The 12,448-nt window shown below is 44.2% G+C and overlaps 1 protein-coding gene across 6 annotated transcripts in view; it reads left to right on the forward strand.

Annotated features, from left to right (window-relative positions):
• Nucleotides 1-12,448, forward strand: part of TMCC3 (transmembrane and coiled-coil domain family 3) — a 261,408-nt gene that overhangs the window by 216,949 nt on the left and 32,011 nt on the right. Inside the window, exon 1 of one of the 6 annotated variants that reach the window (XM_045201574.3) lies at nucleotides 9,530-9,698. The exons of the other annotated variants lie outside the window; for them this stretch is intronic. The gene's annotated coding sequence lies outside the window, so the exon portion shown is untranslated. Of the gene's footprint in view, nucleotides 1-9,529; nucleotides 9,699-12,448 lie in introns of those variants that run through there. 6 annotated transcript variants of the gene reach the window in all.

A 12,448-nucleotide genomic window follows, 5' to 3' on the forward strand; every position in this document is an offset into this window, starting at 1 on the left:
AACTCGTGGAACCCAGGAATATGTGTATGGACCCGATTTGAAAAACCCAGATGTAGGAAGAAGCAGCTCAGATTCTGGTTCTGAGTTCAAATCCTGTCTGCCATGTTGAGATGTTGGACCCTGGTCACCTGGCGTCATCTCTCTGCGTCTGTTGTGCTCTGTAGAGTGGAAGGGATACCGGTGTCCCCACAGACTGTGGATTGAGACCTAAAGGTAATGAAAACTGGCACAGAGCCTTGCACATAGCAGGCGCGTAGGAATCGACCATGGCACAGAGGCTGGAGTGAAGGGAAGAACCAAAAACAAGGAAAGCTTAAAAAGACTCAGCTAGAGTGGAATGGATCCCGGCCTGGCCGCAGACCGGGTCTGACTCCCAGTTGAACATTATCTGAGAGGTTTTAACCCAGGTGGTTTTTCCCCTCAGATAAAACATTGCAGATTCCTCTGTTCAGGTGGAGCAATGAGAGCATTTGGCTCAGGGAGTTTTGTTTCTTAATAAGGCGAAGAGACAGCAGAGACAAAGTAACTTGTCCCAGGTCAGGCAAGTCTCATCACTTGGGCTTTTTTATGTAATAGGACAACCAAAAAATAAAACAAAAAAAGGTGGAGGGGAGGTTGTGTTGGCTTTTCTTTTTTTCTATTTTTAAAATGACAGCTTTATTGAGATATAATTCACATACCATACAGTTCACCTTTTTGAAGTGTGTGGTTGAATGGTTTCTTGGGGTAGTCACAGAGTTGTGCAGTCACCACCACCATCAGTCTCGTCACCCCAAGAAGAAACTCCATTCCCATTAATAGCACTCTCCATTTCCTCCCTCCCAAAACCCCAAGGCCAAGGCAGCTGCCAGTTTACTTCTGCCTCTGTGGATTTGCCTGTTCAGGACATTTCCTGTAAATGGAATCGGACATAATGTGGTCTCTTGCGTCTGGCTTCTTTAAGGCAGCATAATGTTTTCAAGGTTCGTCCATGTTGTAGCATATGTCAGTACTTCGTTTCTTTTCATTGCCAGCCAATATTCCCTGGTATAGATAGTCCACATTTCATTTATCTGTTCATCAGTGAATGAACATTCGAGTTGTTTCACTTTTTGGCTGCTATGAACATCAGTGTAAAAGTTGTTGCGCAGACATGTGTTTCCATTTCTCGTGGGTAAATGCCTGGAGTGCATACCCAAGAGACCCGTTTCAGTTTTACCGCTCTCATAACTTAGGAAATTCCAAGGAGTTTTAGGAGCTTTGTGGGTGTATACCTAGGGTACCTCTATGTTTAACCTTGGAGGAGCCACCAAAGTGTTTTCCAAGCAGCTGCACCATCTTATATTCCCACCAGCAGTTTATGAGGGTTCCAATTCTGCGTATCTCCTGCAATACTTGTTAGCTGTCTCTTGATTGTAGCCTCCTAGTGGATGCGAAGTTGTATCTCATTTTGGTTTTTGAAATTTCTTTTCATGGAAGTAGCTGTATTCATTATACAAGGAAATAGGTAGAATATTTTTAGTCGGACGTCTGGTATAATTAATAATATCACTTCAACATTAACTTCCATGCTTTAACACATTCCTTGTTCCCAGCGAGTTGTTGAAGCTGGTTGTCCAAAATCAGGGCTGCATGGAATAATGGTTGTGAGGTGCATGGCCTGGCTTTGACTTTGTTGCTGACAGCGCATAAGAACAGTCACCAAGAGCTTACCGGTCCTCCCCACTGTAGAGCCCAGGCTTGGAGGGGTCGGCGGCCAGGCTTTAAAGGATGCAGTAGGTGTCTGGCTCCGTGTCATCTTAGGGAAGCAGCCAGGGCACTTCCTCGTGATTCTCCCAAGGGCCACCTGCTGCTGTGCAGATGTGGTAGTTATTACAGGTGGGCACAGCCAGAACTGGCACCTTGTGCCTATAAAGATAGATGCCATGCCCTCTTTACAAACAGGTTTTACAGGCTGCAAGTTCTATCGTAAAGAAGAAGCCAGGAAAAATGCATAGCACCTGTGAGGCCAGAACTAAATGTTGGTGGGATGAATGAATAGCTGTGGCTTTGAGAGTCAGACACCAATCCCCCAGTCTAGCCTGGCAGCTTGAGGATGCTCCTTAAGCTCTCTGGCTGAGTACTGATCTGCAAAACAGAGATGTGAAAAGGCCTCTGTTGCAGGGTTTTCATGGTGACAGAAATGTGCTCGGCTCATGGTGGGCACTCAGCAAATGTTAATTCTCTCTCCTTAAATAGCTCTGCTATTAGTCTCAGATGTCTGTCTCCACAGATGTAGTCCAGCTCCAGATATGACAGAACACAGGGCTGATTGTGCTGTTTAGATTATCTTTTCTTTACAGAGAAATAATGAGCTCTTGGCAAAAATTCAGTATTGGTGGAAATGAATATTGCAATTTGGTAACTGCTGATTGACACATGTTTGCTAAATAGCTACCCACATTTCAGGAAGCTTACCTAGAAGGAAAAAAACGAAGACATATGAATATGAAATAAGAATATGTTTACCCTCATTGCCAGGTACTTATTTATAAAATCATCTTCTTTGGAACGTCCCAGCTGAAAAATTTGTACAAAACATTGGCTGGTTTGGGCTCAAGAGTTTAAGTTATGCTGCATGAAAATTTAAACTTCATTGGACATAAAAGGGTTGAATTCTTTTTGGAGCTTCTGTGCCTTAGAGAAAAAATTTTTTTTAAAAAAGAGCTGTTCTTTTGGTCACTGGGTCTTTTTTTAGACCTGCAGGGAAGTCATAGTAACAGGCTCCATGTGTGATTGGGTTCCATGGCAACAAAGGGTTGTGACTTTATTAGAGGAGAGTCCGTGTGCCAAGAAAGATAAAAATTAGAGTATGGAAAACGTCTGACCAGATGAATGTGTTTTTTGGATCGTGTGCCCTGGAACAGAAAGGTTTCCTGAATTAATGTTAGTCTCCATTGCAAATTTGAATCGTACTGGGTTATCATTAGCTCATAGGGGTCAGTGGTTATTTCCAAAAGATCTGTCTACATCTTTGCTTTTATTCATTCATTCATTCATTCATCTTTTTTAATATCTTGGTGAAAACAATTTTTTAATTCAAAATAATAATGGTAAGAGCCTAACTGGAGATGATTCTGATTTCAGGGGTGGGAAAGAAATGCAGCACCCTCTCTGTGAAGCTGATTCCAGCTGTAAGTTGTGAGACCGTGTGGGAGGGCCGGTGAGAGGCAGGCTCTCCGGAGTTAAATCCTCCTGTGCTGGTCCAAGCGCGGTGTTTGCTCTCCCATCCGTGTTCCTCACTGATGGGCTCAGACGTGCTGGTTCCAGGGCCAGCTGTGGGATCTCTGTAGGAGTGTCCTCTTTCCTGTCCCAACAGCAAGGGGCGTGCTGATGCTGTCACCCAGAGTGGATGATTAGTAGAGTTTATTTGCTAAAGTGTCATATTTGACTAAGAAATAGATCCGGGGACTTCGAGTCACCCTCACCTGGTTATAAATATGAGGGGCCGTAGTAACCGTTCTGTCAGACGTGCTGTTCTGTGCTCCTCCTCATCCTGACACTGAAAGTGAAAGTCCAGAGGCAGGCGGACACTGGACAGCTTACAGCGTCAGTCACCCTTTAAACCAGTGGCGCGGTCTGACGTGTCCTCCGGGCTCAGACTGCGTTAGTCACTGACTTATAGCCTCACCATGACGAATCAGAAACCTCACAGATACTCATGATAAACATAATAGTTGGTATTGGTCTAAGAGGCAAGAACTGGCTCACCAGGTTTCCGGTGACCCAGCTATTATTCGTCAGCTCTTAAGTCCTTGGGATAATTATTTAACTTCTCAGAGCTATTATTCGTCAGCTGTTAAGTCCTTGGGATAATTATTTAACTTCTCGGGCATGATTCCTTATCTTAAAATGAAGATTTTGACCTAAATTGGTGTTTCTCAAACTTCCCAGTGTCTATGAGTAACCCGGGGTTTAACAGTTTCTGTTTCACCAGGCCTGGGGTGGGGCCAGGATGGCAGCAGCCCCAGGTGATCTTCAGTTGGATGTTCAGGGAATACCAGACTCACTCAGCAGCTGCCAGACTTTATTTGGGCATAAGAATGGAGGGTGGGAGAGAGAAAGGAGCTTTCTAATGCAGATGCCCAGGTTCCACCCCCGACCCTAGCTCAGGAGTCAGGTGATTGCAGCCACAATTTGAGCAACACGGGCCTACACTATTTGAGCTGCCTTCTATCCCTAAAGATGGCTGTTACAATGTATTGCCCCTGACCCCCTCAAATGAGCCAGAGGAGTTGCACTGATGGAAGGTTCTGGCGGGTTCTGCTTACACCCAGTGCTAGCTCCAGACTCCCTGTCAGTGAGTTACTTGTATTAAAATCTTGGAATTGTACAGTAGCAAACCCTTTTGTTCATAGGGTTTTCTACTCTGTGCTGTCTTATCTCCTTTAAATAAGACGTAGTGTTTGCTAAGCATAGTCACTCCTGGTGTGCAGGAGGCAGTACCAGCAACATAGGGGTTACTGGAAAGTTGTTAAAAATACAGAGATTGGACTCCTGAATGCAGAGATTCAGTGAGCTCTATACAGGGCATGGGCATTAGTCTCGGGTTTTAGTTCTTTTTTTTTTTTTTTTAAACTTGAATGGTGTTGTGGGTTTTGTTTTTCTTTTTAAGGTTTTGACCAAGACTGCGGTTTCCACCCCTCAACTTCCAATTTCACCCAATCGACAGAGTAAAAACTATTTTAAGTGCAAACACACCTGCTCAGCACCGGGGAGATGGGCCCGTGAAGCTGATTAGATTGTAGAAGAATCTAGAACACATATCTCAGGGACCGTACAGAATGCCCTTCTTCTGAGACTGAGACACAGGGTTCCTCCAGTTTAATGGTGAACCCATTTTGATGTAAATCTACCCTATAGAGTTTCTGTTTGTGCCTCTTTTGTTCTGTTTCCTGTTTAACAAAGATGAAACACCATTGTTTAATGTAGAGTTCAGTAGACCATACACACATAAGTCTAAATTATGAAGGTTCACTTTTTTTTCTAATAACTAGCTTAATATGAAAAGTGAAAGTTCCTAGAGAAAAAATGCCACAGCACTGAAGGTCATAGGTGAAAAATGAAGTCTCTCTTTCCAACCTACCCTTATTCCCAGAGATAAGGACTATTATGCTTCCCGTGCCTCTTTATGGCAAGGTAGCCTGCACAAAACATATATATCCATTATTTATTTAACGAGTCTCCTATTGAGAGACAACTTAAGTTCCGTCTCGGGTGATTTTTTTCCCCATGTTTGTTTTGCCTTGTAATGCTATACTGAATATTTTTGTACATCTTTCTTGGTAACCATATATGGATAAATTTCTAAAAGCAGAATTGTTGGGTCAAGGTTATATGTGTCTTTAAAGAAGGCTGGATGGGAACAAAATGTCCTTCCAAAGGGCTGCACCAGTTTACTGGGGAAACCCTTTATTATCAAAAGACTTTCCTGCCCCAGCTCGTTCTGATGCAGCAGGTAAAGGTCTAAGGACCTGGTCCACTTAAACAAAACGTGAGACTCACTTCAGGGCCTCTGGCTGAAGGAATTAAATGACATATTTCATAAGGAAAAGACAAGCTAAAAGGTATCTAAAGGGGCAGCGGTGGGGGTGGTGGGGAGGAGAGAAAGGTTAGGTAAAGCACGTAGCTAGCCCCAGAGTTTCAAGGAGAATGCTTCGAGTCACAGGAGGCCACAGAACCTGAACTGGATTCTGACGAAATTAAGACAGCCCTGGAGCAGAATGCGCTAGTGAGACAAGGATGCTCTAGATTGTGGTAAAATTGTTTCCTGGGCATGACCTCCTTCAGCAGATGCCGTGGGGCATCATGGTGAGGAGACGCTCTTCGTATTAAATAGTACCTCTAATGTGAGTCACGGGATGTCTGTGTGTCTGTTTCAAAGTAATGTTTAAATCAAAAGAATCGTGTGTCAGTGGCCACTCAGACTGTGTGGCTCTCCTTAGTGGGCGAGGGATGAGTGCAGATCAGGAGCCAGGTGACATGGGGATGCTGCTGGTTTAGTGTGGCAGGTACCATCTAATCTGCTATCTGCCTGCCTTCGTTTTGCCTCCTACTGGCAACAAGACAGGAGAGGAGCTTATTGACACAGAAAATAAGTTGAGTCTATACATGAATGGGAAGTTCAAATCTATTCAAGGCAGGGGGGAGAGTTGGGAGGTATCTTGGGTCTAAATGTCAGTGGGTATCAAATCACAAAGGCTGGCTCAGAGGCATGGCCAGGTATGTTGTGAGTTTAGGGGAGCTATCCAGAGGCCCGGAAATCTGAGAGCAGCAAGAACCTCAAGTCACAAGTAGGCACATTAGGGACAGACGGCTCGTGTTACTCCTCAGCACTGAGGGACCAATATGCCCTCTCGAACTGGTCGTGCTCGAGCCGTGTCACATGCGGCCAGGTCGAAGACACCCAGGGAATAAAACAAGTCCCAAAGACAAGCTCCAAATCGGATCATTCTTTATGTTCAATCAAAATAATTACATGAACCAAGTGACTAGAGAGCTTTGAGGCAGTTGTCAAGGAATCGTGTGTTAGAAACTTGGTGATTTTTTGTGTGTGAATTAGGAGCGCCACGCAGCGTGAAGCAGGCAGGCCGAATTGGCTGTGAATGGAAGAATGAAAATATATGGCGCCATCAGGGAAGTATCCGGTAGCAGGAGTGGAGACGTGATCGTGAATGTGTTTTAGCATGAGCCTTGGAGATGAAATAAAACATCTACTGACCAAGATATTTCAGGACAGGGAAGATAGCCATAAAAATAGGTAATGCAAGTTGGAACTCAAACGTGAAGGCAAAAACAGAAGAAAAATGCACAACCTTGACTATGTGGAATTGAATTCTGTATGCCGTTTGATTTTTAAATTTCATTGTAGTTTTAAAATGGTCATTTTTAATTCTAAATAGAGCAAACAAAATGAGCCTAGCAAAGAAATTATATATTTCTTCTATAAAAACTATGCTGTTGATTTAATATTTGGTTTAAAGCAAGACCTATTGCTAGCATTTATTATTTGACATTTATTTAAGGTCTTTACCTGAACTGAGCCAGAGGACAGAGGCTGTACAATATTAACCTTGGAAGACATCCTTCCTCTTAAATACCACAGTATAGTTTTACACAAAGAATAAAGTTCTGTTACTTCGCCTAGGCTTTATTACACTGACAACATTCTCTCTCTTTTCCAAACCCCATCTAATCCCCAACACGATTAAATCAGTGTCACTTAGACCACATAACGATTTTGAGATCTTTGCATTTGTTACTTGATGTCAAGGGCAGGCAACCCCAGGTCCCCTGCGCAGTTCTGGCCTAAGTTGTTTTATATGTTCTGTGGTGACTCAAATGTTGGAGAATCTGTTCATAGCAGGAAGGTCAAAAGGGACTTAAAGACAAATGACGGACAACAAGAAAGCTTGGACTCTTGCAAGGGTTAATGCTCATATTATAATACAAAGCAGTGTATGATAATGAAAGAACAAGAGAAAACGATTAAATATCTTCTGTGTCTGGCATGATATGAGAACCTTTTCTGGTCTCATTAATTTCTAGGAGGAATTTCCTCAGATGAAACTAGAGTCTTAGAAACATTAATTTACTTGCCCAAGGTCATACAAATACTAAATGGCGGAGCTAGGAGTTGATCAGGTCCACTGACCTTGAAGTCCAGGCATGTCCTCCCAGTGAGTTGCCCCAAGGCACCGTGGCTGAAGGCTCCAGTTCTGTTTCTCAGCCCCTTTGTCATTTTGAGCATTCCTCTGGACATCTCCACTGAAACATCCAATGGGAACCTCAAATTCAGTGTGTCTGAAGCTGACTCCTCCTCTATCCCAGCCTCTGACTCTGCCTGCCTCTACTCAGTTGCAGAGCCTGTGAATGATCTTACTGGCCATGAGATGGAATGAAAAACAGGATTGGATTTGCCTTGACTCCCCGTTAATCCCCTCAGTCAGCTGATTTCTGTCACATCCTTTTGATGCTTAAAAGGACGTGACAGCAATACTTAAAATGCTGTTCTCTCCTTCCCCTGCACCCATCCTATATCCAGCCTTCACCAACTCTTGCCTTAGATGACTCCAGCAGGCTCCAGTCTGCTCCACCAAAATGCATTTTCTCTCCTGCTTTCTCAGAACTTCTCTGAAACAGGGATCTGATCTTTCTAATCCCTTTGGCAGCTGCCAGATGGCCAATCAGCTGAAATCCACATACTTTAACATGATCTATAACAGGAACCCTCAAGGTCTGATCTCTGTCTGCCAACTCAGTTCTTCCCCTGCCACCTTCTCCTTGCACTGTGTATCCTCCGAATCCTTGGCTGCTGTCTGTCGAATTGATTCAGAACTCACATCACCTGAGGCACCTTCTGACAAGTTTCTACTAACCTGGTCTCCCCAGCCCCTCCTCCCTTCCCCTTGCTGCCCCTCCTCAGCGTTACCTTGTAGCACCACGTGCGCCTCTCCAGGCCCTCATCAGGGGCTGTCATTGTTTTCCTTGCCACTAGACTTGGGGGGCGGGTGCCACTTTGCAACTCAGAGTGCCTCACTGTGCCTGACACACAAAGGCACCAGTGAGCATCTGTCTTGTGAATGAAGCAACAGAGGAAAGATTCTCCTGACTTCACTCACTGCCTTTGAGTCACTGGTCTTCCCTAGGCTCTTGGACTATTTACTGCTTGTTCTGCCTTCATTCGTGTTGGGGTTTCCTGTGCTCATTTCACTGCTTTGCACTGATTCTGCCCAACCGCAGTTTGTTGAAATAAACCTGTTTCAACCTCTTTGGTAAACTGGGGGAGTGCCCAACTGAACATCCTCTAAGGTTCTCTAGCAATCCCAGGGTTGTGTGATAACAAGACCCTGTTCCAACAGCCTCCCTGTGAAGATACAGAATGTTTATCTTTTCTTCTAGCAGCACAAAGAGCCCATTTGTCCAGTGGTGGATTGAATACAGTGTATCATTGCTGGCAGTTATATTGATTTACAGTGCAGGGCGTGGAATGTCTCTAAGACAAACACAGGAACACCCAGAGATACGTGAGCAGAATCTCCAGAGTCCAGGGCGAGTCATATGGAGGGGCCGTGAAGAGTACCGAGCCTGCCTGCCTTGCAGATGCAGACCCCTCTCGCGCAGGAGTGGGAGCTGGTTGCCCATCCTCGTCTGCTTCCAGATTTGCTGTGTGGCCTTTGATAAGTCTCTTCACCCCTCTCCTACTTCAGCCAGACTGAGTAAACGTGTATTGTAGAGCTTTGTGGTTATTAATATTCTATGAGAAGCTTGAAAGAAATACATATTTTTGTGCTCTTAATATTTGTCTTTGTGCTTGCCCAAATCCCTTGCTATTTCTTACCAGGTTTCTAGGTATTTAGCCTGCCTAGACTCTTGATGAATCACCTTTAGTCCTTTAAAAATGTAAACCTAGTGGGTATGACTTCACAGATGAACCAATATCTGGGTTGAGTGTGCCAGCTACTGGCTGGGAAGGAGCCAGCTGTCCTCCCACTTCCCTGTCAATTCGAAAGTTATTGTGGGTTTAACCAGACTGAGTCGGAATCTGACTCTGTACTTTAGCATCGATCTCTTGGCAAGTGGATTTCTTTGAGTGCTCCCTAACCTGGAAACTTCAGACTTCATAACGCTGACTTCGTGTGACAGTGTCAGCCACTGCCAGCCCACTGTGAGAGAGAAAGGTATGCTGGCTGCCGCGGAGCTGTGGGCTGGGACGGCGGGAGGCAGCAGGGGGAGGCGTCGCGTGGGTCTGGAGAGTCAGGGCTCCTTGGCCACCCTCAGACACCCCATGGTGCCGGCCAGACCGGGGCTCCCTGTGGGCCAGTGAAGGTTCCATTTCACCTGAAGTCTGCCCACGTGAGCTCCTCCCTGTCATGGGAAATCCATATGCAATTTGGCTCTGTGTGTGCGTATGTGTCACAGAAGACTTCAGGATGTTGCTCAAAAACAAATATATTCTTTCTTTCATTTTCTGAACATTAAAGTATTTGAACACATTGATTAATTCGAGTGGTTTTTTCAGTTAGCTCCACATCAAAGGTTGGTGTAGAATGTCACAAAGGTGGGGCTTTGTTGTGGGTAATGATCCCTACCTTTTAGAAACTAAAACAATTAGGGGTGGACGAGGGGTATAGAAAGTTGTAAGAGTTTGCTGCTTATCATTTGCTCCTTTGTATCTTGGAGATTAAATTTCTGTTTTTAAAAAAATGGAGGGCCAGTTGTTCAAACAGCAAAGCATCTTAATAGCCTCATAGCGTCTGAGTGCAACAGTTGACAGCGACCGACGCGCGTGGTTTCGGTTGGAACAGAGGGGGGATTCCTGCCCAGGTCGCTGAGTACTGCTGGTTAAACAACCATGGCTGCCTTCTCTGCCAGGCTGTTCAGAAGGAGGTGGGACAGGGTCCCTGGTTGAAGGATCCTCTAGAGAAGCCCTCTCAGTGCTGGTCCGCCCCTCTGGCCCTTCCCCCTCCAGGTTCCTCTCCAAGGAGGAGGAGGGGGTGGCCTAAAGTGCAAACCTGGGTGGTTTGCAGGCTGCAGATCTGTAGCATGGGGGGAGTTTGGGGGCTCTCTCCTGAGCACACGTGTGAGCTACCACAGTTACTTCACACTGCCAGGTGTGAGCCAATGCGGATAACGACCCAAAAAGATGAAGTCAGGGCTTATTGCAGATGATCGCCTGAGGGCCTTTGAGTCCAGGTTACAATTTAAGTAGAGCCTCAAATTTAGATTTTAACGTATCGCCCTAAGAGTTACGTATCATAGAGCTAGAGATAGAGCAGTAGATTAAAAGAAGGTGTTATTCATCATATAACTTACACACACACACACACGTTATTGTGTAATTTATTCAATAGTTTTTATATTTAAATGTTTGTAAATTGCAAAATACTACATGTAGAAGATATTCTATTTTAAAAATAACATGAAATACCCCTGTACCTAAAGCCCTGGGTAAGAAGTCAGACTTGACCCTGATTGCATATCTCTGTCACGAGCCTCCCCATCCCCAAGAGGCGGTTAACACATCCTCACGCTTGTGTTAACCATTCCCTTGCTCTTTCTGTCATTGTACAACCTTTGTGTTCATTCCTAAACAAGAGTTTGCCTGCATTTGACCTTTATCAGGTGGAATTCATACAGTCTGTCTCCTCTTTTGACTTCTTTTAAGATTTATCCGTTTTAATTCTTGTAGCTCTGGTTTGTTTGATTGCACTGGACAAGCGCCTGTGGACCTTTGGGTTACTTCCTTCTGGGTGGCTGCTGTTGCTGGTGTTTTCTGTTGTGAACATTGCTGCTCTGAGCATTTTCAGCGCATTTGTCCTGAGGAATGGAATTTCCGGGTCTCTAGGGCATGTGCGTGTTCATGCCAAACAGTTTTTAATGTTTTAGGAATTCATTAAATGTAATCACTCCAGATATCTCTTGTGGTCTGATTTTAGCATTGCTTCATTTAAAAATAAATTCTAGAACTATCAAAAATATTTCTCTAATGGAAGTAGTCCAGTCCTATTTTGGCTTCTGAGAAACTTCAACCTTTAGGAGATTGCTTTATTGCTTTCTGTAGTTACTGGTACAGAAACCATTTTAAAGGGCAAAACCAAACCTTAAAACCTGAGAATCACAAATAGAACAGTTTAGCCCCCAGGACTCATGTGAGCTGCATGCAGACAGTCACTAGATGCCCTGACTCTGTGACTCTGGCCGCCGTGGATAGGGCCATGTATGCCTGTCACACACTGCCTGTCTGCTCCTGTGACGTTCTCATGAAAACCCTGCTTGGGAAGCACCTTCACCCACACAATACAGACCCAAAGCTGTGAGCATGTGGAAACTGAGTATTCAATAGAAATGTTTCAGTAGCGTTGCTCTCTTAAGAAGATGGCATTTTGTGAAGTTATATAGGAATGATGTGACATTAGTATACATGGTTTTTTATGGGATTTTATTTGAAAACTTTTGTTTATCCCTTGGCAATTTCTGCTCAGTTCCATAAATTTTTTTTCCAAACTACCTTTTCAAACATGGTTTTACTTCTTTGGGAAGTTGGATTTAAAAGCCCTCTTTCCAGTAGGGAGCTTTTCAGAAAGTAATGGCACATACTAGATCAGGTTCGTCTGCTTTACAAAAACGCTTACTACCCTGAGTACCGAGGTCTGTTATTTGCTATTGTTAGTGAAATCATTGGTCCTAAGAGGAGAGAAAGTATTCTGAGTGTGCTAATGAAATCTTGCAGGTATTTTCATAAGAGTCTGGCTTTCAGAAAGTGGGCATTGGGGACTTTTTTTTTAAATATGAAAATAAGGTAAGTAAAAACAAACTATACCAGAAAGAGAATATAGAATAAGAAGTAACTCTGGTCGCAGATTCCCAGTTCCCAGAGGTAACTACCATTCACAATTCCTAAGATACCCTTCTAGAAATCCTCATACAG

This window comes from Desmodus rotundus, chromosome 3, assembly GCF_022682495.2.
Source record: "Desmodus rotundus isolate HL8 chromosome 3, HLdesRot8A.1, whole genome shotgun sequence".
Taxonomy (NCBI): Eukaryota; Metazoa; Chordata; class Mammalia; order Chiroptera; family Phyllostomidae; genus Desmodus; species Desmodus rotundus.